Genomic DNA, 26789 nt, shown 5'->3' with positions numbered 1-26789 from the left:
AGATGGCAATTCCTCTGAAAGCAAATTAAACTTAGAGGTAATTTTTGGTACCAGGGGAAAAAATCAAATGGGAATACCACAGAATCCAATTTCCTTCAGAAAATACAGTAAGTAGTTTCCTATATTTAAAACTTCATTAGGTATGTTTAGGAAAAGGGGGGATGGGAAAGGGGGTGTGACAGAGGGAGAGAAATGGAGGAAGAAAAAAAAGAAGGAAGAAAAAGAAAAGAGGGGAAGGAAAGAGCAAAAGGGAAAGGCAGTAGGAAAAGAAAGGGGAAAACCCAGTAGGGACAGTGCACCAGAGTGTGCTGTCTGTCAACCGTTCTGTGGAAGAGCCTACCCCGTAGCCTCAGGTTAAAAGGCTACCTGACAACCAGAGAGTAAACAGGGTACAGCAGAAGAGACCTGGGCCCTGAAGCAAGACAGACTAACGGGTCTTGTGCCCCAGCTAAACCACCTAGTTCCACTCGGCCTCAGTTTCCTTCCGTCCTGTAAAGGATTTTAGCTCTCATTCTCTCTAAGTATAGGGACACTGAGGCAAAATGGACACAGCACCTGGCATACTACCTGCACAGACAGAAGGTGAAGAAATTGTGGAGAGGATGATGGCCACAGGGAATGGGGGGAAGGCAGAGAGCCTAGGTTACTCATGTCCACTCTACGGTGCCTTTTCGAAAGAGTCAAGGTGGCTGCAGCCAACACTGCAGGCTCTGTGTTCCAAGTGTGAAAAGAGGGACAAAAGCACAAAGGAATAAGAACACAGGACCACCACCTCATGCTCACGACATTGAGGAAAACTCAAACCACCAGCAGGTAAGAAGAAATGGTGTAGTTCTCTTGCTTTTGCCTTTTCTAGGAAAAAACATGGGGAGGAACGTCTCTGAGACGGTTCACGTGGCAGACACTGGAAAGGGAACAAATGAGCTCTGGGTTCGACAGGACTGGGTTTGAATTCTGGCTTCACTACTTACCTCTTGTGTAAACTCAGGCAAGTGTTTCACCTCTCAGCCTCCGTTTCTCCATCCCAAAAGGGGGAAAACAGTATGTACTTCGTAGGGGAGCTGGGAAGAATGAATGGACTGGCAGAGTAGGCACTTTGGCATATATTAAACACTCAAATAGTTTGTATTACCTTGGATTCCATGAAGCTGCTCATATTTGATCATTTATGACCCATGAAAGTTATAATTCCATATGGTTTCACCTAATACTACAGTGACTGAGACAGTACGAAGCATCAACTGGAAAAACAACAGAAAACTCTCAAAAATGGAGCAAACTATTTCTATCAAAACAGAAGACAATAACAATACAAAAGGTATTACTTATGACTAGCTCATGATTCCAGCAACACAGTGGCTAATATTTATTAAATATTTATTATAGGTCAAATACTACGCCATATATTTGACATCCATAATGTATGTAATGCCAAAACAAGTTAATCAGATATATTCAACTATGCCCCTATTTTACAGATGAAATGGAAGCCTGGAGAAAGGAAGGGAAGTGTGCCCAAGGTCACACTGCTGGTGAGGCTGGAACCCCAGCCTGGAGCTGTCCAACTCCAGGGCCCGAGGTCTTACTCATTTTTACAGTTGCCTCCCCCAACTGCCAAGTTACTTGTTTCGCTTTTAATAAAACTGCCCTGGCTGGTGTGGCTCAGTGGACTGAGCGCCAGGCTGCAAACTAAGGGGTCACCGGTTCGATTCCCCGTCGGGGCACATGCCTGGGTTGCAGGCCAGGTCCCTGGTGGGGGGCACAAGAGAGGCAACCACTCACTGATGTTTCTTTCCCTCTCTTTCTCCCTCCCTTTCCCTCTGTCTAAAAAACTAAATAAATAAAATCTTTAAAAAAAGAAAACTGTATTGTACACAAACAACTAGAATAGACATTTCAAAGATACATAAATGCTTAATAGGCACACACAAAGGTGTTCAACACGAGTAATCAATACAGAAATACAAATCAAAACTACAATGAGATACCACCTCACACCCATTAGGACCCATTGTCCAGCGAGTGCTGGTGAGGAAGCAGAGAATATGGAAACTCTGCGCACTGTTGGTGGAAATGTAAAATGGTATAGCCACTGTGGAAAACAGTCTGAGGGTTTCTTGAAAAATTAAAAATAGGATTACCAAATGATCCAGCAATTCTTCTGAATATACAGCCAAAAGAACGAAAAGCAAAGTCTTGGAGAGACATCTGTGCACCCAGGTTCAGAGCAGCTTTATTCACAATAGTTAAAACGTGGAAACAACTCCAGTTCCACTGAAGCATGAACGGATAGCAAAATGTGGTACGTACATACAACGAAACGTTTACTCAGCCTTAAAAAGAAAGGAAATTCTGCAACATCCTACAACATGGATGAACCTTGAGAATATTATGCTAAGTGAAATAAGTCACAAAAGACAAATATTGTATAATTTCACTTATATGAGATACTCAGAGTAGTCAAATTCATAAAGACAGAAAGCAGAATGGTGGCTGTCAGGCTGGGGGGAGGGAGAGAATAAGGAGTTACTATTTAGCAACAAAACAATGTTTTACACGATACAAAGAGTTATGGAGACAGATGGTAATGTCGGTTATAGAATATTATGAATGTCTGTAATACCACTGAACTTAAAAATGGTTAAGAGATGTTGAAAAAAACTGTATGGGGGCAAGAAGCAAATAATTTACAAATCATCTTCTGAGCCTTCCAAAGGAGGACCCGTCAGGGGGCAAGCAAGCACCTGCAGTTCCTACAAGGGTGATGCATTCGAAAGGGCCACTGTGGCCACGGCGTTCTAGGGCCTCCTCCCTGGTCACAGTCTTCTTTAAAGAAGAAAAAAACAGACATGCTTCGAAGTTTCAGAGAAAAATCTTAAAGTTTTAATCAAATAGCTGCTGTGTTCCTATTATGTTTCAGTCAGGATTTTCTCCTGTCACAAAGACAGCAAAGCTTTTTATGTATTTGTTTCTTCATTTATCTATGTATGTTTACTTTTCTCACTTCCTGAATCCTTTGATGTAAATAGTGAACAAGTCATCACAGAGAGAGAAATGGCCCTGACAGTGGATGCTATGAATCCACTTCCTTAAAAAAAAAAAAAAAAAAAGAATTCAAGTCAAGGAAACCTCCAAACGCCATGCTTTTAAAAAGCCTGATTCTGAAAGCAATCGCACTTGCATTTAAGGCGTCTTGGAGCCACCTCCGTGGTGCCCAAATGCACCGAAGGTAAAGAAGATGTTTGCGCTAAGTTGGGAAAGTGGAGACGTCAGCACTTTCGCCTTCAGTCCGTTATTTCTGCTCTCCAGACAGCCCCTGCTAAAGCATCCGGAGTGCTGTGTTCTGCGCAGCCACCGCCCTTGCTCAGGGGGCTCCCTGGGGCTTCCTTTCTGACAGTTGTAACGGAGACTCTGGGAGGAGCCCAAACCAGGCGCCTTAACCTTCCCATAAACTGGTATTTCCACAGAGGATCAAGACAAACATTTCAAATAAGCCAATTTCCTTTTCTAAAAACCAAAGTGACAATGGAAGTACCAAGAGAAATATACAAAGACAATGAATAAGACACACTGTTCTTGTCTTCGGGCATGCAAAAATAAAGAGTAAAGGTTACATGGAGGTGGGCTGCACAATTCCCTGTTATTTCTGATGCTCTGCCACAGTGTAGCCTGAAGAAACAGTTACACAAGAATTAGATTGAGTAGTACCAAGTGGAAGAGGAAAAAGGTCTAAAGCCTTCATACTCCTTGACCTGTGCTAATACTACATAGTTATATGAATGTATTTCTGTATTCCCATTGATTAGAAATTTTTCTATTCAGAAGAATGCAACTATGTCTCTTTTCTAATAAGGAACTTACAGAACTCTGAGGATACCAAATGGTTACTTGCTGAACTGGTCAGAATCAACGTCTCTAACTACCCTTGGGGTCCCCCGTAGAAAAACAAGCTTCCTTCTCCTAGAGAACGTTAGACAGCTCCCTTGGGCCACAGGAAGTGAGAGGTCCCTTTCACTCAAGGAGGTGGAGGAGTAGGGATGTACCAGTACATGCTCCTAAACTAACTAAACAGAACACAATAGAAAAAGCCAGAGTGCAAAACATCCTTAAGAAATCCAGGCGTGGTGCTCCGCAGTGGATTGAGTGCTGGCCTACAAACCAAAGGGTCACTGGTTTGATTCCCAATCAGGGCACATGCCTGATTGGGGGATGCGAGAGGCAACCACACATTGATGTTTCTTTCCCTCCCTTTCTCCCTTGTTTCCCCTCTCTAAAAATAAATAAATAAAATCTTCAAAAAACAAACAAAGAAACTTGAGAATACAATGTAGGGAAATATCTTTATGACCCTGGGACAGGAAGGAATTTCTTCAATAAAACACAAAAAAAGTATAAATAATGAAGTAAAAGACTCATAAATTCAATACATTAAAATAAGAACTTCTGCTTAAAACAACATAATGAAAACAAGCCAAAAATCATGAGAACATATTTGCAACAGAATGATTAGTATCCAAAGGCATTAAAAATAGTTACTATCTAAAATACATTTTTAAAAATTCAGCAAGAAATAAAATGATACACAAAACTGGGCAAGAGATTTAAATAAATACTTCACAGAACAGGAAACATGAATAACCAATACATACACAAAAATGTTCAATCTCAATTATAATCTGAGAAATACAAGTGCAAATTATTAGGAGATACGATTCCCATCTACAAGGCTGGAAGAATGACCCCATTGGGCTAAGTGGGGGGGCGTGTGCTCCGCTGGAGGGAGCGTGAATGGGAATGCCCACTATGGAGAGCGATTTGGTAGGACCTACTAACGTGGAAGCTGCACACGCAGCCTGTGACCCTGTAACTCCACATGTGCATGGATTCTTGGACGCAATGTTTCAAACCATGGTACTAAGGGTTGGGAAATCAATTTAGCCAATTTTACCCATATTTTAATAAATGGAATAAAATTAGACTAGATTAGAATAAAAAATATCAGAGTGCAGTTGTACTTAGTAAGGGTAAGTATTCTTCCATAAAAATTTTGGTTCATATATATCTATATGTACACAAACACTTAAATGTGTGCGTACTGGGTTGGGATATAAAATGGGTCTTTTATTGTATGTGCTTCGTGGTCAAAGTGTATGCCTCTGCCATGGGGTCATTCTTGCATGTGTAAAATGTGTATAAACAGTGTTGTTTTTAAAGCAAAATTGTAAATAATCCAAATTTCTATACTAACAAACTGCAGTACCCTCACACAAGGAGGTATCTCCTTTAATGAAAATGAATGAACTATAGCTATAGGCATCTGCACAGGTGAATCTCAGGAACATAATGTTGAGAGAAAAAAGTTACAGACAATGCTTAAAAAACACTGATACAAAATTCAAAAATATATTGTTTAGGGATACAAATACATGGGGTAAAGCCATAAAGAGAAGAGAGAAAATTAAAGACACTTCTGTGAGGAGGAAAGCAAGGGGGACTTCAAAGGGAACTTCAAAAGTAAAAATAATGTCCTGGGGGTGGAAGGTGGAGGGTCAGAGCAAAAAAGAAAAAGCACTCGTGGATATGGACACCAACAACAGTGTGGCCACTGGAGAGGGCAGGGGGACAGGGTGGGTGGAGGGAGAAGAGAGTACAAGGGGGATAAATGATAATGGAAAAAGATAAAATAAATAATTAACTATGAAAAAAGGTAAAAGTAATACTCTTCATTCCAAACTGGGTGAGGAGTACAGGAGCGATTATTGTACAACTATTTATATACTGTATATATCTTTAAATATTTCCTGTATCTCTTTAATAGGTAATCTTAAAAATTCAAGACATATTTACAAGTGAACCTGTTTCTCCACCTGGGACGAATGAAGAGCCTCACAGCCCTTCTAGCTTAGGTGCACAGGCAAAGTACCCAAGTATTTCCCTTAAGGACGTACTGAGTGAAGGAGGAAAGGAGGGAGGGAGGAAGGAATGCATTAGTTGCCAAGAACGCTTCTAATTTCTCTTCATACTCTTTCCTCCTTCAAATTAGTCTGATCCCCTACAGTCTACAAATAAAAAAAAAACTCTCTTAAAGGAGAAAACTGAATACTAAACAACTGATTATGGGACCATACTATGAATCAAGGAACAGAAAGTTACCAGGGAAAAAAATTCCTACCAAGTTTAATTGAAGCTCTTGGAAAACCCTAAACTGATTTCAGTTGTTATGTTGGTCTACAATAAAATGCAAGGTTATTACTAGTAGAATATAAAGACATAATAATCTTATGGTATATTGTCAAGTACAAATTTTTTTCCAGAAATAAAAAAGAATATAAAGTGATTTCTAAAGGAGAAAAGACCCACTGCCATTCAAAATACACACCTCAGATATTTTTCAACAATAACAAAACAAAAAGGACCACCCTATTTAATATAGGCTCTTATAAGCACTGCAGCAAAGGTCCACAGAATACAAAGACATTTTCAACTTCCCCCTCCTTTTTTTGCTCATTAAAATTTGTCTTAATATTCTCTGGTATACATACTAGCTAGCTACATTTCAGAGATACTGGCATCTTGCAATTTAAATTGAGAACTAATATACACACACACACACACACGCCAACTTTTAGCTTGATGCCAAGTGCTGCCACGGTAGTGGTAGTGTTGGTTACGATAATAGCAACAACACTAGGCAAGACAAGTCAGAAGAATAAAAATGAAAATGAAAGAAGTAAAAAGAAATCACTATATTATTCTACATATTATTGTATATTAATAATATTCTTGTATTTATGGAAATCGTATAAGAACTAATGAAAACTACTATAAACAGAAAATCTGATCATGTAAAGGAAAATAAAATTAACAAAGAAATAAGCAGCCTTCTTACACACAATATTTAGAAATATAACAGAAAATAAAACCTCATTTACAATAATAACAATTACAAATATCTAGGAATGAATTTAAAGAGATATGTAGAACATAATTTAAAAACTTCCCCAAATTAATGAAATCAAAATCCAGAACCTATAAAGGAAAAGATAATAAACTTTACTACATAAAAAAATTTGTGTATAGTTCAAAAAAACCCATAAACAAAGTTAAGAGATACACATTAAACTGTGCTAATTGCCCTAATATATAAAGAACTTCTAGAAAGAAAAAAAATCAAGAATCCAATATACCTGGGAAGTTCACAAAACTGCCTAGGGTCTTAAATGCACAAAAAGTTCAACCTCATTCATAAGAGAAATGCAAATTAAAATTACACAGATTCACTTCTCACCCACTACACTGGCAAAAGTCCAAACGGCTGATGGATTCTGTGGGGAGACTGTGAGGAGACAGGCGCTTTCATACATCGCTGGTGGGAGTGACTGGCACAGTCCCTGTGGAGGGCAACTTGGCAACACTTACCAAAATTACAAACGCACACTCCCTCTGACCTAGCAATTCTGCTTCTCGGAGTTTATCCTACATACATAATTGCACACATGCAACAGGCCACATGTGCGAGATTATTCACTGCTGCATTGTTTGTAATAGCAAAAGATCAGAAACAGCTCAAGTCTCCACCAATGCGATAAAGAAATTATAATATTTCCAAGTAATAAAATATTATGTAGTTACATGAAGAAATGAGAAATTCTCTGTTCACTGAGACATTTCCAAGTTATAGTGTTAAGTACAAAAAAGCAAGCTCTTGAAAAGTTGTTAATGATAGTATGTTACATTTCGTGTAAAAGGGGAAACAAGTAAGAACACATTCAGATTTGCATATGGACACTCTGGAAGACATACAACCAGCAAAGTGGGTGTGGGCCGGCACCAGGGGAACAGGGACAGGAGGGAGAGAACCCTGTCACTGTGTAATACCTTTCTCCAGTTCTGAACCATAACATCTATTACTATTTAAAAAAAATGAAATCAAAAATAACAAGGCAAGAGTAACAACAGCAGCTATCATTTACTGAGTGCTGTCCTCAAGGTGGGCGTGAATTATCTCGTCTAATCCTCACAACACACTGAAATGGGTCCCGTTAACCCCTGTGTCACGGGGGGGAGGACTGAGGCCCAGAGAGTTTCCCACCCGCAAACCAGTGTAAACCGGTGATGTCACCTCTCTGCCAGGTTGTTGTGAAGATTACATGAGAAAATATGTACAAAATACTTAACACAATGCCTAATACACAGTGAATGCTTAATCAATGCTTTACCATCACAAGGCATTAAATATTTTCAAAGATGTTTCAATAAAATGAACCACACAAATTACAATAAGATCAAACGAGAAATTTAACAAATGTTCTAATCGAAATTTTTATGAATGTAGATTGAACAGCCCCTTCTAATTAATTGAAGGCTGTTTTAAATATGCTGTATCTATACTACATAAATCACATGGTCATTAAAATAATCCCATAATACACATGGGTCTTTGAGGCCAATATTTAATTGCCTGAATATGCCTGGTGAGAAAGGATATCCATTGAAAAGTTAGAAGTGTAACCACTGTTAATTTTCACAAAGTGAGGGGCGCTACACATGTGATGGTGACTTAAGACAAAGTCCTAACTGGAAGGTCTGACCGATTTGATTTGGTTACTAATGGACGGCAGGATGGCTCACACCGCGGCACTGCGCCATCACCATCGCTGCGCATGTTGCGAAGCTACAAGCAAGACGTTCCTCCAGGAAAGTTTCAAAAGAAATGTCAACTCTCCCCTTTCCAGAGACCAGCTATACAACTTAGCATGCCCTTTAATATTTAACTCTGATGAAAACAAAATGAGGCAAAAACACAAAGCAGCAGCTGACTTTTCATAAGCTTTCCAAAAATCATGTTCAATATAAATGAAGGAAGGCTGAATGCAGGGCAGAGGCTCACGAAACATTTTGAGTGTGGCTTTAAGTGCATGTCTGCATTCTGTGTAAGAGATAAGCTACACTTGGATCCTCCAGTTACACAGCAAAACATTCACAAGTTCCCAGGAATAAAACCGCGAACACATCTGAAGTATAGAATGAACCAAAATGTAAACAAGCCTTTATTATTAAAGCATTAAAACATTTAAATTTATTATTAACAAAGGCTTTGCACAACATTTAGTCATTATAACTATATGGGGAACTATTCCTTCTATTCCCAAGATTCCTGGGTTTAGCCACAAAATATATCTTCCTGCCCTTTTAGAAAGACATACTGGGAAAGTAGTCCCTTCTCTTTATTGCAGGAAAAGAAGTTACCTGGCATGGTGTCACCTGTTCCAAAATCTCTCAGAAGTGTCTGCTCAGCCACTACTACTGTGTTCAAACTTCTGGGGTCAGGGACCTGGCCAGCCTTTTCCAAATCAGGTCTGGGAGTCCCCCTCTCTCTGGCCCTGTCACTGGCAATGGTCTGAGACAGCTGTTCTGAGAAGTCTGCCTCCGTTGCAGATCTAATCCCTCCTTGGGTGAGTCATCCCAATGTCCAGACCTGTGCTATCCAATACACTAGCCACATGCGAGTATTTAAATTTAAATTAACTTAAATTTTAAAATCAGTTCCACAGTTATACCAGTCACTTTTCAATTACTCAACAGTCATAAGTGGTTAGTGGGTACCATATTGAACAGCATGGATAAAATCATTTCCATTATCATACAAAGTTCTACTGGATAGTGCTGGTCTAAACTCAGTGGAGGAAGTATTAAGGTATTCAGAGCTGCAGATACTAACCAGAATTGCCAATAATGAAATGAATATTTTGATTCCACTTTCCTCACTTCTACATCTAACACTTAAAGTTTAAATGGCATGGCAAGTCAGAGCGTACTTAATGTTGACCTCCAAATCCCCAACAATAGTAACTGACATAACAGAACATTTATGATGTGCCAGCCGGTAAAACTTTTTAATTACCTAATTTAATCCTTACTACAATCGTATAAAGGTGTTACATTCCTTTTTGAAGAGAAATTAAGGCTTAGAGAAATAAAGTGACTTGCTAATGGTCACAAAGCAGTAAGTGGTACAGTTAGCATGTGTTTAGAAAGAAAACCACCAAACTATACGTGTAACTCACACACACAGTGGAATTGGGGCTCATCCCACTGAGGTCTTCTGTGAAACTTTCATTATCACAGAATCACAGAAAATTAAAAGAGGAACAGAAACTAATGTGGTTTTTCATGACCATCTTTAACCCATGACCCCTGATGACTATGAAAATCTCACACTCCCCCGAAGGTGATGTGTAGCTCACCTCAACCAGTAAAATTCATTTTATATTCTGCATATTCTCAACAGTCAAATTTTCATGAAGCTTTACTTTTTAAAAACTATTTTATTTATTTATTTTTAGAGAGAGGGGAAGGGAAGGAGAAAGAGTGGGAGAGAAACAGCAATGTGTGGTTGCCTCTCATGTGTCCCCTACTAGGGACCTGGCCTGCAACCCAGGCATGTGCCCTGACTGGGAATCAAACTGGCAACCTTTTGCTTCACGGGCCCGCGCTCAATCCACTGAGCTACACCAGCCAGGACAACTTTTTTTATATTATATAAAAATTATTCGGGGAAGATGCGTTGGAGTAAGAGGGAGCGGATTCTAGCTCCCGCACTCGTGGGTGAAAATCCTGGCAGATCTATAGAAAAGCAGCGCACTAATCCATCAGTTATCCAGCATTTGTGAAATTGAAAGAACAGAGACTCTGTTGGAAGCTGAAACACCAGAAAGCGGCAGAGGTTGGCCAGGGGACCCAGACAAACACAGGAACAGAAGGGATACACACCACGCAGCGTGCCATGACGAGCACACAGAGTTTTTAGGTCTGCGCCCAGTCCTCAGATCGGCTCCCGGCTTCCAGTCTCCCCCCCTCAGACTATCTGGAATCCCAGGACGCTGAGGGGTCCTGGGAAAACAGCTGAGACCCTCAACCCCCTCCCTTTCTGGCCAAGCAAGGTGGGGGGCCAGGAGAGACTTGTTTGATAGAGTTTACAGAGAGGGTGCGGAGGACAAAGGGCCCCAACCAAAGACTCTGTGGTTGCCAGCCCAGGAGAACTCAGAGGTGCAGCCTGGGGCTCTGAATCCGATAGACTCGGCAGCCTGCTCTGCTTCACACCCAGCTTGGCAGCGAGCCCAGGATTGGGCAGAGGGTCTGGGGCTTCCCAACTGAACAGGGACAGGCCTGTGCTCAATCCCAAGGGAACCAGGCAACTAGGCCGGTGCAGGTGCCTGCAAACACAGCAAACCAGACTATGGCAGTAACCCCTGGGAGGGGAGCGCTGCGAGAAAGTCCTAGCTCCCCATTGTAGGGAGCTGGGGGAGAGGCGCCAAGTGTCTGGATCCTGAGAGGGGCTGGCTGAAAAAATCACAACAATCGACCCTCAGCCAACTGCAACCAGAAAAACCGGTTTGGCTAGTTTGAAGCCAACAAGAGACATTCCTTTTTCTGAGGCTGTGTTTGAGAGATTATTTTGGTGCTTTTTTTTTTTTACTTTATTTTATTTTTATTCTTTCTTTTTTTATTTACCTTTCTCCCCTCTCCATTCCTTTTCTTTATCTTTTTGCTTTTTTAAAGTAATCTGTTATTTCTTTTAAACTTTATTACTGTTTCATCTTTCCATACTTTTGTCCTCTTTTCCCGGATTTCCTGTTTTATTTCTTTTTCTTTTCTTTCTAAACTTATTGCTCTTTATTCCATTCCCCTACCATTTTTTCTCTCTTCCTTTTATTTCTTTCCTTATCATTTCTTTTACCCACAAGAGTCACAATCAACTTGAAAATATAAAAAGACCAGAGCTGGACCCATAGAAGAGGCCTCCCAATAGTAGAATCAGAGAGGCAAATTGCACATTGTTGTAGGAGAGAAGCCACAAGTTGCTGCATATTTGAGTAGGTGGAAGCAGAGAACAACAGGATAACCAAAAGAGACTGCACCATTGAAATTCCCAGGCATTCCACCACAAAAGTTCATACCATAAACCCAGGGTGTCAAAACAGATTAATCTAAGAAGCTGAGGCTAACAAGAAGAGTCTCACAAACAATGGGAAGACAAAGAAACAATCCCCAAATGAAAGGAAAGGAGGAATCCTCAGAAAAAATGTTAGATGAAACAGAGGCAAGTCAACTATCAGATACTGAATTCAAAGCACTGGTGATCAGGAAGTTCAAAGAGCTCACAATCAGCTACCAGAAACTACAGGGAAGTTACAATGATCTCACTGTGAACTATATCAACATGAAAAAGGAAATGGAAATTATTAGCAAGGGCCAAGAGGAAATGAAGAATACAATTTCTGAATTAAAAAACACAGTGGAAAGCATTAAAAATAGGGTGGATGAAACAGAAGATCGGATTAGTGAATTGGAGGACAAAGTAGAAAGCATCTCACAGAAAGAACAGGAAAGGGAAAAGAGGCTCAGAAAGAATGAAGAGAGATTAAGAGAAATGCAAGACAATATGAAACGTAATAATATCCGAATAATAGGAATACCAGAAGGAGAAGAAGAAGAACAAGGGATAGAAAACATATTTGAAAGAGTAAAGAGAGAAAATTTCCCTAATTTGACAAAAGAAAAAGTCACACAAATCCAAGAATCTCACAGAGTCCCATTCAAGAGGAACCCAAAGAGGCCCACTTCAAGACACATCATCATTAAAATGGCAAACTTCCAAGACAAAGAGAGAATCTTAAAGGCAGCAAGGGAGAAAAAAGAAATAACATACAAGGGCATCCCAATAAGGTTAGCCACTGACTTCTCAATGGAAACACTCCAAGCAAGAAGACATTGGCAAGAAATATTCCAAGTAATGAGAAACAGAGGCCTACAACCAAGGCTACTTTACCCAGCAAGGCTCTCAATCAAGATAGAAGGCCAAATAAAGAGCTTCCAAGACAAAAGAAGTCTAAAAGAATTTGCTGCCACCAAGCCAGCTCTACAAGAAATACTAAAAGGTCTGCTCTAAGGAAAGGAAGGAAAAGAGACAGACAGAGAGGAACACAGGTACAAAAATGGCAATGAATAAGTACCTATCAATAATAACCTTAAATGTAAATGGATTAAATGCTCCAATCAAAAGACACAGAATAGCGTCATGGATAAGAAAATATGACCCACACATATGCTGCCTACAAGAGACCCACCTCAGGACAAAAGACCATCACAGACTAAAAATCAAAGGCTGGAAACAAATTTTCCAAGCAAACGGACAAGACAAAAAAGCCGGGGTAGCAATTCTCATATCAGACAAAATAGACTTCAAAAAAGAGCCATTAAGAGTGACCCAGAAGGTCACTTCATAATACTCAAGGGAAGAATCCACCAAGAAGACATTAACATCATAAATATATATGCACCCAACATAGGAGCACCAAAATATATAAGGAAAATCTTAGAGGAATTCAAGAAAGATATAGACAGCAACACAATTATAGTGGGGGATTTTAACACCCCACTATCAAAAATGGACAGATCTTCCAAACAAAATATCAACAAAGACATTGCGGCATTAAACAACACCCTTGATGAAATGGACCTAACTGATATATACAGAGCTCTTCACCCCAAAGAAGCTAAATACACATTCTTTTCAAATGCACATGGTACATTCTCAAAGATAGATCACATGATAGGGCACAAAACAAGCCTCAACAAATTCAAGAATATTGAAATCATACCAAGCATTTTCTCTGACCATAAGGGACTGAAACTGGAAACCAACCCCAAAGGAAAAAACCCAAAACACCCAAAATCATGGAGACTGAACAGTATGCTATTAAACAATGAATGGGTCAAGAATGAAATTAGGGAAGAAATCAAAAAGTTTCTGGAAACAAATGAAAATGATCTCACAACAACCCAAAACTTATGGGATACAGCCAAGGCAGTCCTGAGAGGGAAGTTTATAGCAATACAGGCCTACCTAAAGAAAACAGAAACATTTCAAACAAATGAACTTACTCTACGCCTGCAAGAACTCGAGGAACAACAACAAAAACAGCCCAAAGCAAGTAGAAGGAAGGAAATAACTAAGATCAGAGCAGAACTAAATGACATAGAGACTAAAAGTACAATTCTAAAGATCAATGAATCCAGGAGTTGGTTCTTTGAAAAAATAAACAAAATAGACAAGCCTTTAAGTAGGCTCATCAAGAAAAGAAGGGAATGGACACAAATAAACACAATCAGAAATGAAAGAGGAGAGATTACAACTGATACCACAGAAATAGAGAGGATTGTAAGAAATTACTATGAAGAACTGTATGCCAAGAAATTTGAGAACCTAGGGGAAATGGACACATTTCTAGAAAAATATAATCTCCCAAAACTCAATGAAAAAGAAGTAGAACACCTGAATAGACCAATAACAGCAAAAGAAATTGAAGCAGTAATCAAAAAACTCCCATCACACAAAAGCCCTGGACCAGATGGGTTCACAGGAGAATTCTACAAAGCATTTAAGGAAGAGCTAACCCCCATTCTTCACAGACTATTCCAAAAAATCCAAAAGGATGGAAAACTCCCTAACTCCTTTTATGAAGCCAGCATCATCCTAATTCCAAAACCAGATAGAGATACAACAAAGAAAGAAAACTACAGGCCAATATCGCTGATGAACATAGACGCTAAAATCCTCAACAAAATATTGGCAAATCGCATCCAACAATATATCCAAAAGATTATACACCATGACCAAGTGGGATTCATCCCAGGGATGCAAGGATGGTTCAACATTCGCAAAACAGTAAATGTAATTCATCACATAAACAAAAGCAAAGACAAAAACCACATGATCATATCAATAGACGCAGAAAAAGCTTTCGATAAGGTACAACACCCATTTATGATAAAAACACTCAGCAAAATGGGAATAGAGGGAACAGTCCTCAATATAATAAAGGCCATTTATGAGAAACCTACAGCCAATATCATACTCAATGGACAAAAACTAAAAGCTTTTCCACTAAGATCAGGAACAAGACAAGGATGTCCACTTTCACCAGTCCTATTCAATATAGTATTAGAAGTTTTGGCCACAGTGATCAGGCAGGAAAAGGAAATAAAAGGCATCCAAATAGGAAAGGAGGAAACAAAATTGTCACTGTTTGCAGATGACATGATAGTGTACATGGAAAATCCTATAGACTCTACCCAAAAACTGCTCAAACTAATAAATGAATTTGGCAAAACAGCGGGTTACAAAGTCAATATCCAGAAATCAAAGGCATTTTTGTATATCAACAATGAATCAGCAGAAGCAGAAATCAAGGGAAAAATCCCATTCGATATAGCAAAAAGAAAAATAAAATATCTGGGAATAAACCTAACCAAGGAGGTAAAAGACCTGTATGCAGAAAACTACACAGCACTGAAGAACGAAATCAAGGAAGACACAAACAAATGGAAACATATACCTTGTTCATGGATTGGAAGAATTAACATCATCAAAATGTCCATACTACCCAAAGCAATATACAGATTCAATGCAATACCTATTAAAGTACCAATGGCGTATTTCACAGACATAGAACAAACACTTCAAAAATTTATATGGAATCATAAACGAGCCCGAATAGCAGCTGCTCTTTTGAGAAAGAAGAACAAAGTAGGAGGGATCACAATACCTGATACCAAACTGTATTACAAGGCCACTGTAATCAAAACAGCCTGGTACTGGCATAAAAACAGGCACATAGACCAATGGAACAGAACAGAGAGCCCAGAAATCAACCCAACCCTCTACAGTCAATTAATATTCGACAAAGGGGGCAGTAACATAAAATGGAGTAAAGATAGCCTCTTCAGCAAATGGTGTTGGGAGAACTGGACAGCTACGTGCAAAAAAATGAAACTTGAGCACCAACTTACACCATACACCAAAATAAATTCAAGGTGGATAAAAGACTTAAATATAAGCCATGACACCATTAAAGTCCTAGAGGAGAACATTGGCAAGAAAATCTCAGATATTCCACGCAGCAACATTTTTACGGATATGTGCCCTAGAGCAAGGAATATAAAGGAAAGAATAAACAAATGGGATCTCATCAAAATAAAAAGCTTCTGCATGGCTAAAGAAAACAGTATTAAATTAAAAAGACAACCAACTGTATGGGAAAACATATTTGCCAATGATACCTCAGACAAAGGTTTAATCTCCAAAATATACAAAGAACTTACACGACTCCACTCTAAGAAGACACCCAACCCAATTAAAAAATGGGAAAAGGACTTGAACAAACACTTCTCCAAGGAGGACATACAGAACATTCAGAGACACATGAAGAGATGCTCAATATCGTTAGCTATCAGAGAGATGCAAATTAAAACCACAATGAGATACCACTTTACACCAGTCAGGATGGCTATCATAAACAAAGCAACAAACAACAAATGTTGGAGAGGTTGTGGGGAAAAGGGGTCCCTAGTTCACTGCTGGTGGGAATGCAGACTGGTACAACCATTATGGAAAACAGTATGGAATTTTCTCAGAAAAATAAAAATTGACCTGCCTTTTGACCCAGCAATTCCACTGCTAGGATTATACCCCAAGAATCCTAAAACATCAATTTCAAAGAACCTATGCACCACAATGTTCATAGCAGCACAATTTACAATAGCCAAGAGTTGGAAGCAACCTAGGTGCCCATCAGTAAATGAATGGATCCAAAAATTGTGGTACATATACACCATGGAATTTTATGCAGCAGAGAGAAAGAAGGAGCTACTACCTTTTGCAACAACATGGATGGAACTGGAAAGCATTATGCTGAGTGAAATAGGCCAGGCATTGAAGGACAAATACCATATGATCTCACCTTTGACAGGAAGCTAAAGAATAAAACAAACAAGCAAACAGAATAAAAACAAAGACGCTGAAATAGAGAACAAGTGGGCAGCGACCAGAGGGGAGAGGGAAGGGAACTTAAGGGGAAAAAGGGGGAGGGATTTTGAGGAACAAGTATGAAAGACACAGAGATGAGGACTGGGGGGGGGGGGGGGGAATGGGAGGGAGGGGGGAGACTGGGCGGGGGGGGGGGAAAAAAATGTACTTGAAAAGTAACTAAATAAAATTAAAAAAAAAATTATTCATTTCCTCCCATAATATGAGAATATCAAATGTTTTTCAAAAACACATTCATTTCCCCTTCAAACACAGACACCCTGAAACATGAGCACTGACGACTCTGCCCGTTCTTCCCAATTCTAGCAAAGAAAACAGCGAGGCCAAAGGAGGGTGGATGGGAATGCCGCGCCGCACGAGGGACAGGCTGCTGGAACCAGGAGCCCTGATACATCCGGTCAGCCAACACACTGTGTTTCGTCTGACTCTGGATCTCAACATTCCTTATGGTCCCTCACTCCCCAGTCCAAAAAGAGTTAACATTTTGTCCTGGCTGCCGTTAGACCCTGCAGGATTTGTGGGAATGAAGCTATGGCAGCACTTGGGTAAGAATTCCCTATGCGATTTTCATAGACCACTGAAGCTAGAGGGACCTCAGAACAATCCATCTGCTAATGTAACAAGTGAGGAGACAGAAGCTCAGGGGTGATATAAAACTTAGGCATCCCACCCTTCTCCGTTTTATAGTTTCTATGGCAAAGAGGGCCTGTTCACTCATTTAATTTTACTAAGTGACTACTGGGTGCCAGGATCTGTGCTATTTGCTGGGGTTATAAAGACGAACCAGATGTTGTCCCTGTCCACACAGAGCTTACATTTCATGGCAGCAAAGGGCATAAAATGACAATGGCGTGTGTAAGTACATCTTGTGGGAGCCAACTTGAGGGAATCAGCAGAGGCCATATATGGGCTGAATCTGAAAAGATAAATCGGAATTCACTGACAAAGGAAGAAGACATTCCAGGTAGAGAAAACAGAATGTGCAAAGAACAGGAACCATGGCATCTGAGAGAATATGGGATGTAGGTGATGCGGGGGTAGAAATAGTATTTTTTTTCCTTGTTTTACTGAGATATAATTGACATACTATATTAGTTTAAGGTGTATGGAATAATGATTTGATATATGTATATATTGTGAAATGATTACCATACTAAGAAAAAGGGTATTTTAAATTATATATATATATATATATATGTATTACCAAGAAACATCACATACATTTGAAGGGTGAAACTCTAACCATTATCTTTCCAGTAAGTCACTTAAGATAAGAATGTGTCTGTTCAACAAATGGCCCTGGGAAAATTTGACATCCACATGTGAAAATTAAAACTGTGCCCTTACCTTATACTACATGCAAAAACTAACTCAAAATGGATTAAAGACCAAATTGTAAGACCTGAAACTATAAAACGCCCCAAAGAAAAAAATAGGGGGCAAGTTTCATGACATTGGACTTGGCAGTGATTTCTTAAATATGACACCAAAAACACAGGCAAAAGAAAGAAAAAATAAACCAATGGCATTATATCAACCTTAAAAATCAAACAATCCAATTAAAAAACAGGCAAAGGACATTTCTTCAAAGACATACAAATGGCCAACAGACACAGGAAAAGAAACTCAATGTCACTGATCATTACGGAAATGCAAATCAAAACCACAGTGAGGTGTATAACCTCACATCTGTTATAAGGGTCTGTTAAATAAATGAGTAAGTAAGCAAGTAAATAAGTAAATAAAATAACAGAAGATAAGCGTCAGTGAGGATGTGGAGAAATGGAAACATTCATGTGCTGTTGGTAGAACGTAAAACGGTAGAGCTGCTGTGGAAAAACGTACAGATGTTCCTCACATACTAAAGACAGATTTACATGACCCAGCAACCCTATTTCTGGGCGTACACCTCAAAGAACTGAAAACAGGACCCTGATGTTCGCACACCTGTGCTCATTACAGCATCACTCACAATAGCCAAGAGGTTGAAACGACCCAAATGTTAACCAGCAGATGAATGGATAAAGACAAATGATACACCTACAAAATGAAATATTATTCTGCCTTTACAAAAGAAGGAAATCCTGTCATATGCTACATCATGGATGAATCTTGAGGACATTGTGCTAAGTGAAATACACCACAAAAAGAAAAATGATTCATTCCATTTTTATGAGGTATCTCTTAGAAATGAAAAGTAGAGTGGGAGTTGCCAAGGACTGAGGGGGAGGGAGGAAGAAGGCGTGTCGTCCAAGTGATACGGAGGGTTAGTTCTGGAAGATGAAACGGTTCCAGACAGCTGCTGCACAAGGACATGCACACTGTTAGCACTAATGTCCTGTGCACTTACAAAGGCAGGGGCAGCTCACTCATCTATACTGGCAGAGGCAGGCAGGGCCACGGATAACACAAGACATTTTTAGATGTCTTTATAGTACAACAAACATGGCTTCTGCAACACACTGAACTCATAAACATATTCAAGAGACATGAATATCAAACTCAGTTTGCAGGCTTGAGCTCAGGAACTGACTCAGTGGAGCTGCAGGACGGAGGAGTGCTGAGGCAGGAGGCAGCGACCCTGGAGTCCAGTGAGACCTCAGATCAGAACCCAGGAGCCAGGACACTCACACGCTCGTAAACTCTGAGAGGGGTCAAGGGGTCAGAACTCTGACTCTACCATAACTGACTAAATCCCTACACTGCCGCTGTCTGTGCCAGGTGCTTTGTAATATACTATCTCTGGACTTCCAAAAACTAGGTGGTTTAATTATTTCACAGATGAGGCTGCTAAGGCTCACAAAGAGGAAATCCTTTTTTCACCCGAGGCACTGCAGCAGTCCTGGGATTTCAATGCATGTCTAGGGAGATGGGGCTCTCTGTTTTAATGCACTGTCTCCCACAAACAGCCACCCTGAACACTTAGCCACGGAAAGATGAATAATCCTTGCTTGGCTGTGCCCAGCCTGGCAGAGCCATGCAGAGCCCTGTTCTACCCGAGAACCTTTCTACTATTCTCAGGCAATGCTCGCATTGTCCTGGGTCGTCCTTCTCTGGACGGATTCTGTAAATCCCAACTCCCGTGTGCTAGTTCCCTGTCCCCACGGCCTCCTGGTAGCCTTTGTCTGAATGAAGGCTGCTTACAGTTGCCAAAGTCTTCCTGACAGGAACTCATACTAGACTCCCATACTAGCCTCCCTAACTGAAGGCATAATGATTTATTTAGACCTCAGGACGTCCATTCCTTGCTCAAAATATGACTGTCAGAAGCAGGTCAAAGCCTTTTCCATAAAGCCTTATGTCTTGCCTCTTCCACACTTACCCTCCATGTTCCAGACACACTCAACCAACTTTCATTCCCCCAAATTCACCAGAATCTCTTTCACCCTCAGACTTTTACACCAGCATCTCCCTTGCCTGGAAGTCTCTTTCCGACACCCTCCCATCTTCCGATCCATGGCTGGGGCTCAGGTAAAGGGTCCTCCCCAACACCTTCCCATCCCGAGTCCAGGCCAGGTGCCCTTCTCTAGGGAACTCAGCCGACTGCACCTTCCTTGTCCCAGCATTTATTACCCTGGGTTGTGATCGTCTCCATCTCCTACAACGGTACCCATTCATGAGCTTAGGGACTATGTCCACCTCATTAATCATTGTATCTCATTCATTATTGTATTTAGTCAAGTTCTTGGCACATATAGACACTCAAGAAATGAATGAATGAATGAATGAATGAATGGTTTCTTTCAACCATCTGGCTCTGCTGAATCACACTGAGCTTATTACAACCAACCGTGACCCCAAACCTTTTCTTTTACATACTTATTGGTTAAACCTTATCTTTCCCTTCCCTTTCTTCACACTGTCCTCATACATAAATGATTGATTTTATGACCTAAGTGCAAGTACCACTTTGTCCTGTCAGGACCACTTTGGTCCCTGACTTTGTCACTGTACATGCCTGCCTTCCACAAATGTGATCAGCTATCATCGATGTTCTCATTCGAGTCCCTGATAGCAGTGAAGACACACAGCCCTGCCACTTGCCACAACAGACAGCTCTCCAGTCTGACGTGAACCCATTAATCACCACTCTGCTCAGTCATTCAGCCAGGTGCCGGTCCCCCTGACCACAACATTACCAGCCAACACTTCTCTAGCTTGCCTATAAGAATATCGTGCAAGCTCTGGTTGGGTGGATCCATTGGTTGGAGTGTCGTCCTATACACCAAAAGGTTGCAGGTTCGATTCCCAGTCAGGGCATTTACCTAGGTCGCAGGTTCGATCCCTCACCCTACCTGGTTCTCAGGAAACACCTGCTGATTCTTGGTGATCACTATAGTTCACTTTTTCAGGCTTACAAACCCTTCAACTGCTGCTTAGTGAGCTCTGTAAATCAAGACTGCTCTATCCCAAAGCTGAAGAGTGGGAGACTGTGAATGCCTGGATTACTAAAAGAGGCTTCATGAAAGGTTAAGTTTTAAGGTTTTAAGGCAGAGGACAAGCAGAACCTGGTAGGGGACAGAGAAAGAATAGTCAGGCTGAAGTGTGAATGACAGAGACAGCGAGCCAGAAGGCTTGGCCCAAGTCTCACCTGGCATAAATAAGCAGAGCTAAGAAAAAGCAAGTTGTTCCTGCTGGGCTGTGTTCTTGAACAGAAAGGTCAACCACAGCTGGGCTTCTGCCAGAATTTTCGTTTTGAATATCGTAACACACACATTCTAGATTGAGCAGAGCCAGAAAGTAACCCCTATATAAAAGACAGTTGTCAGAATAGACAGTCTAGTTTCTTCAACGCAACTTTTGATGACAAATCCACCACTAGGATTATGTGTAATGAGAAATGTTGTAGCAAAGGCCCATTGTGCAACGTTTTCCCATTTCTCTTCCAGAAAAACACAGAGGTAATTATGCATTCATAGCCAATGTAGCAAATCAGTTAAATTAAACCTGTATTTCATCTAACTCATGTAGGATATGAATAACATAACTAACTTTTCTAATTTCATACTCTAGTACTCCCAAGTAAATAAAAGGGAGAAAAAGTAAAGTTTTCCCCTACAAATAGAACCTGTCAGTTCCTAGGATGTGCACTTTTCAGCTCATGCATCCTAAATGCATGTGGAGATATTATATGCACTTTCTATTTAGCAATTTAATTATATCTTTGCATTCAAAGAGTGGCAATGGTTTGCAGTAATAATCAGGTGAAAGCATTCTAACATTAATATGCTGGAATCCGATGTGTTAATTTGATGCAACTTTGCCTTGACAATATGTGATTAATTTGTTCTCAGGCTAGCCCTGCTCCCAGCTCTGACAGTTTAAAATGCTGGGTTTCTTTATCCATATTGCTATTTGACACGCCTTAGCCCACTGCTTTGCTAAGACCACTGTTAATTTGTAATGAACTTGCTTTTCAGGGGGGCTCCTTCATTTTTAATTCTGTCAGTGTCACCTCCTTGAGGAAAATTACAAGTTTCCGTAGGTGTGATTACTGCCAAGTGCTGCTGATAAAAGGTTTGAGAAAACAGGGCTTTATAAAGAAGTCTGTATTTAATCTGCCGAAACAGATTTATTGCCTCCAGACAGAGAAATATAATACAAAGTTCTCTTATTTAAAAGTCAATCCCAAGTTCTCCCTCACCACCTCCTCCTCCTAAACAAAAACACAGTTGCGTTTCTAGGACTCAATAATGAGTCACTCAGGGAAAAGAGGTGAAAGTGTAATAAATTTAGCAATAATGGCAATTGTTGTCATCAAATTAGACTTGTAGGGGAGCCTCATAAAACACATGAACACACTTTTCAATAGGTGAAGAGGAAAAAAATCCCACTGAAACAATTATGTTTGCACTTGCTTTCTAACTAGATTCAAGAGCCCATTTCCTTTGGGCAAACTGAGTACTGGTGAAGTTAGGCATGGTTTAAGTTTCTCCTTGGAATATGTTCTCATGATGCTTGATGAAAGGTTACAGGGCAGACAGGAAGTCAAACTCTCAAAGCATGATGCTCAATATAATAACTCATTATGAGAGTAACAGCCGATAGCCTCTAGAACACTTTCACAGGCATCCTATTCTCCATTTGACCTTCAAAATAACCACATTCAGTAGGTATTATTGTGCCCATTTTTTTTCCACATGAGGAAACAAACTCAAAGTGTTCATCAGAAGGATTTACAAGCATGAAAAGGATGGAACTTTGGGGCGGGAAAATACATCTTTCGACTGTTGGTCATCTGCTTTTCTCCATCACAAGCTATGGGACGGAAAAGTCATCCCCTCTCTATTTAGTCCCCAGACAGAGCTAACCAATCTAATGCTGGGATTCATTCTCTTTGGCATTAATCCTTATTCTGTTCCCACCTAACCAAGGCACACTGTTCTCCTGCGATTCCAGCCCTCCCACCATGAAACCTGCTGTTTCCACAGGGCCAGGTAGAAACTGAGTCCTGCTAATTCTACCATGAGATTTATCAGATGTTCTTAAACATTCAGATAGATGCTTAGAACAGCCCCACTTACCTCCAACATTATTAGCTGCACAGCCTCTTCTCGGAAGATTAGAGAAGTTTCCCAACACATCACAAATTACATGAAAACTCCTAGATATGAACTACCAGTGGGTTCCCTATTACTCTTGTCTGTTTTTATGTGTTCCCAGGCTACTTACTGCTCAGTGAAAGAAAAATCAAGACCACGGAGTACGTTCAGGCTGAACGGACTCCCGCATCTGCATCTTCAGCAAGATCACTGCTCTGCCCTTTGATACAATGCTCCCTACCTTCGACTTCTCCATCAGAATGTTCGTGAAGCAGGCTCTGAGGCAGAGGCTGTTAACTGTGGAATATCTTCTATAAGGAACGTAAGCTAGTCACACAAAAGAAATATTTACTTGCATTATACAATATAAAATGAAAAACTCAATGATTACAAAGGTAGGTGAAAAAGCAGAATGCAAAATTACACGGACTAAAACTAAATTATGCTAAATGATGTAAAGATGATTTAGCATCAACTGCTCAAGAAGAGGTAACATGAAATTTTTATTTTCAAGTTGTCTTTAATTTAGCATTTCCTTAGTGCTTCTTTATTGCGGTTTTAGAGAATGCTAGCCTTCAAGTTCTTTCAGAACGGGGAGAGCAGTTTATTCACACTGCAGCCCTAGCAAATAGGGGCTTGGTAAGTTTTCACTAAATATACGAAATAAAAATTACTAGGGCACACGTCTGTGTCTGCTTAAATACGGCCCACCCAGAGTAGCGCAGTTCAGTCCGGCACAGGCACGACTTCCAAGTGCCATGGCCAGTGTGGTGGGAACAGCTGCTGTTCCGAGGTGCTGCCCCCTAGAGGACAGACGGCTCCAGGGGGGGAGGCTACATTTCTTATTCCCAATCTTCCTCCTCCACTGGTCCATGTTGGAAGGAACTCTGGGGAACTGCTTCTGACCAACAGAAAAAAGGGGGCTGGCTCTACAATGAACATGATCTGAGCCAGGAAAAGGCAGAAAGCCCTGCTCCAGTGACAGGTGCCATGCCCAGGACAAAAGTTATATTGAGAGATGTACAGATGAGAACAAAATAAAATAATAGAAGAAAAAAACTAAACTAAACCAAATAACACTAAGGGGAAAAAAGTACACAGGGAAAACAATAATACATAGGTATCAGAGATATAATAAAGGCGATTTACATAAAGTGGATGATTCAAAACTCCCCCACACCTAACAACTCTTCAACTGTAGTAACTGCCAGGTAACTACGTATTCCCTGACCTGTGAGTGGTGCGCCGGTCTAACACTGCCAGAATATCAGCATCCCTACGGAGAAAATTCTAAACTACATACTGCACCTAAGTCTGACACCTAATTCACCACACCCCGTCCCTTGCTCGAGTCTGAGAAGACACACACACACGATTGCCAGTGCCACAAATTAGTACCTAATTAAGTATAACATAAATGATACAAAAGTGCAGCAGGAATGAGCAGATAAAAAGCATTTCAAGCATCAAAGTGCTAACCACAGCGAGTTTTGCCCTGTGTTCAAAAAAATGTGAGGCAATGGGCTAAATACAGTCCAGGCTGAAGAAATGACCGGAGCAAACACGTGAAAAAGTTGTTTGTGGTCAGGGAACAAAACTGTCAGGAAACTGGGAGGCAAGAAAGAGGACAGAAGATCTGGAATCAGACTGACTCAGGTTCAAGTACAACACAAGCTCTCTTAATTATTGGCATGCATGCATGCATTCATTCATTCACTCATTCAACAAATAATTACGTTGCATCTTCATGCCAGTTCCTTTGTGGGTTTTTCAAATTCCTCCCTGCCTTTTGGTTTCCTCATCTAGACAACAATAAAATATCTTTTAGGGCTCTCGTAGAGCTTAAGTGAAAAATAATGTACTGATTAAAGTATTACAGCATACCTATAGCTGGACAGCAGATGACGGGTAAATAAAAGCTGAACTGACCTGGCCAGTCAAAATTACAATGGGAAGTATGTAAGGGGCAGGGGAGGGTACCACTGCTGAAGGGCTGTCAGGTGGAAGAATTTAGTTTTGTTACCTCAAGGACAGTGGAGGTATTTAATCTGGTCACCACTGCACAGGACACACCAAGGGAGAGGAGACCAAGTGGCAGGGAGACCAGCCTCGAAGCTGCTGCCGTGACAAAAATGGGATGTGAGAAGCTTCTGGAACAAGGGAGGGACTGGTGAGTTTCAGATGTGTCACGGCTGACAGGCACCGAGAAGGAATCACCGGCAGACCTCAGGAACGACGCTGTGAGAGTGGTGAAAAAGAAGAAAGTATTCCCGTCAAGTCAGACTTTTAAATGGCTTAAAAATCTCGTGTTGGAAAGCATCCTTCTTTGAAAATCATCTGGATGTTACCAATTTTACAGAGAGCCCCTTTGTTTTGCACACCAAATACACTTAAATATTTTTCTGCTTTTTCTACAAGCAACATTCTTCCTCCTCGTCAGGTCTGAATACTTCCTGGTCCGTACAAATTACCCCAATCTTTCCAAGATTAAACTGCAATCTGCTTACTCTCACTCGAGTCCCTCAATCACGCGGGCCTGAGAAAACAGAGCTGGCACCTCTGACACAGCAGCACATAAAACATCGTGTCATCGGCAGAACAGCGGCACTCTGTCCCTGAGCACCTCATTGTCTCCTAAATGGCTTCAGCAACAAATACTCCACTGGCAAAAAGACTTTATGAAAACCTCAGGGCAAAAGGAATGATCACCACCTTTGCAGCCAATCCCTTAGGGAAAACACGGAGCCACTTGAAAACTGGCTGAGAATTAACCTCACAATAACAAGTGGCAGACCTCTGGGAGCCCTTCACACATCATGCAAGTGTAACATGGAGATGAAGAACACCGCCTGGAGCTGCCGTGCCTGGGCCGAGTGCTGACGCCCGGTTCCTGGCTGTGCGACCCAAGGCGAGGTAACCGCTCCATGTCTCAGCCTCCTCGCCTCTCAGACTGGACATAATATTGAACATCCTCAAGGGCTCTTCTCAGAATTAATCTCTGCATGCCAAGCACTTAGAATTGTGCCTAGCAGCACACAGTCAATTCTCAATAATACATGCTAGTTGCTATTATTATCACTGGAGTCATTTTAATTACTTAAAATATAACCCACCAGGATGTAGGTTTCTCCATCCCTCTTTCTTTCCTTTGCAATACTCACTGAGCCCAATGAGAGAGAGAAAGACGGACAGAAAGAGAAAACCTGGTACTCTACAACGGCACAAACGTGTTGGGAAGTACTGTATTTTGCCGCGTATAATGTGCGCCCACGTTTTGGTGCTCCTTATACACAGGATTATTATACCCATGGTATACAATCATTATACACGTGTATAATGCACATCCTTATTTTTCC

General features: G+C 40.7%; 1 protein-coding gene across 8 annotated transcripts in view; it reads right to left on the bottom strand.

Annotated features, from left to right (window-relative positions):
- The window catches only part of MAPKAP1 (MAPK associated protein 1), a 217448-nt gene that overhangs the window by 135082 nt on the left and 55577 nt on the right, over positions 1-26789 (bottom strand). Inside the window, exon 1 of one of the 8 annotated variants that reach the window (XM_053667680.1) lies at positions 25457-25477. The exons of the other annotated variants lie outside the window; for them this stretch is intronic. The gene's annotated coding sequence lies outside the window, so the exon portion shown is untranslated. Of the gene's footprint in view, positions 1-25456; positions 25478-26789 lie in introns of those variants that run through there. 8 annotated transcript variants of the gene reach the window in all.

This window comes from Artibeus jamaicensis, unplaced genomic scaffold (assembly GCF_021234435.1).
Source record: "Artibeus jamaicensis isolate MK-2021 breed Jamaican fruit bat unplaced genomic scaffold, CSHL_Jam_final contig_471, whole genome shotgun sequence".
NCBI classification, from domain to species: Eukaryota; Metazoa; Chordata; class Mammalia; order Chiroptera; family Phyllostomidae; genus Artibeus; species Artibeus jamaicensis.
Note: the sequence above shows the minus strand (reverse complement) of the source record. Positions and strands in the feature narration are given on the sequence as shown.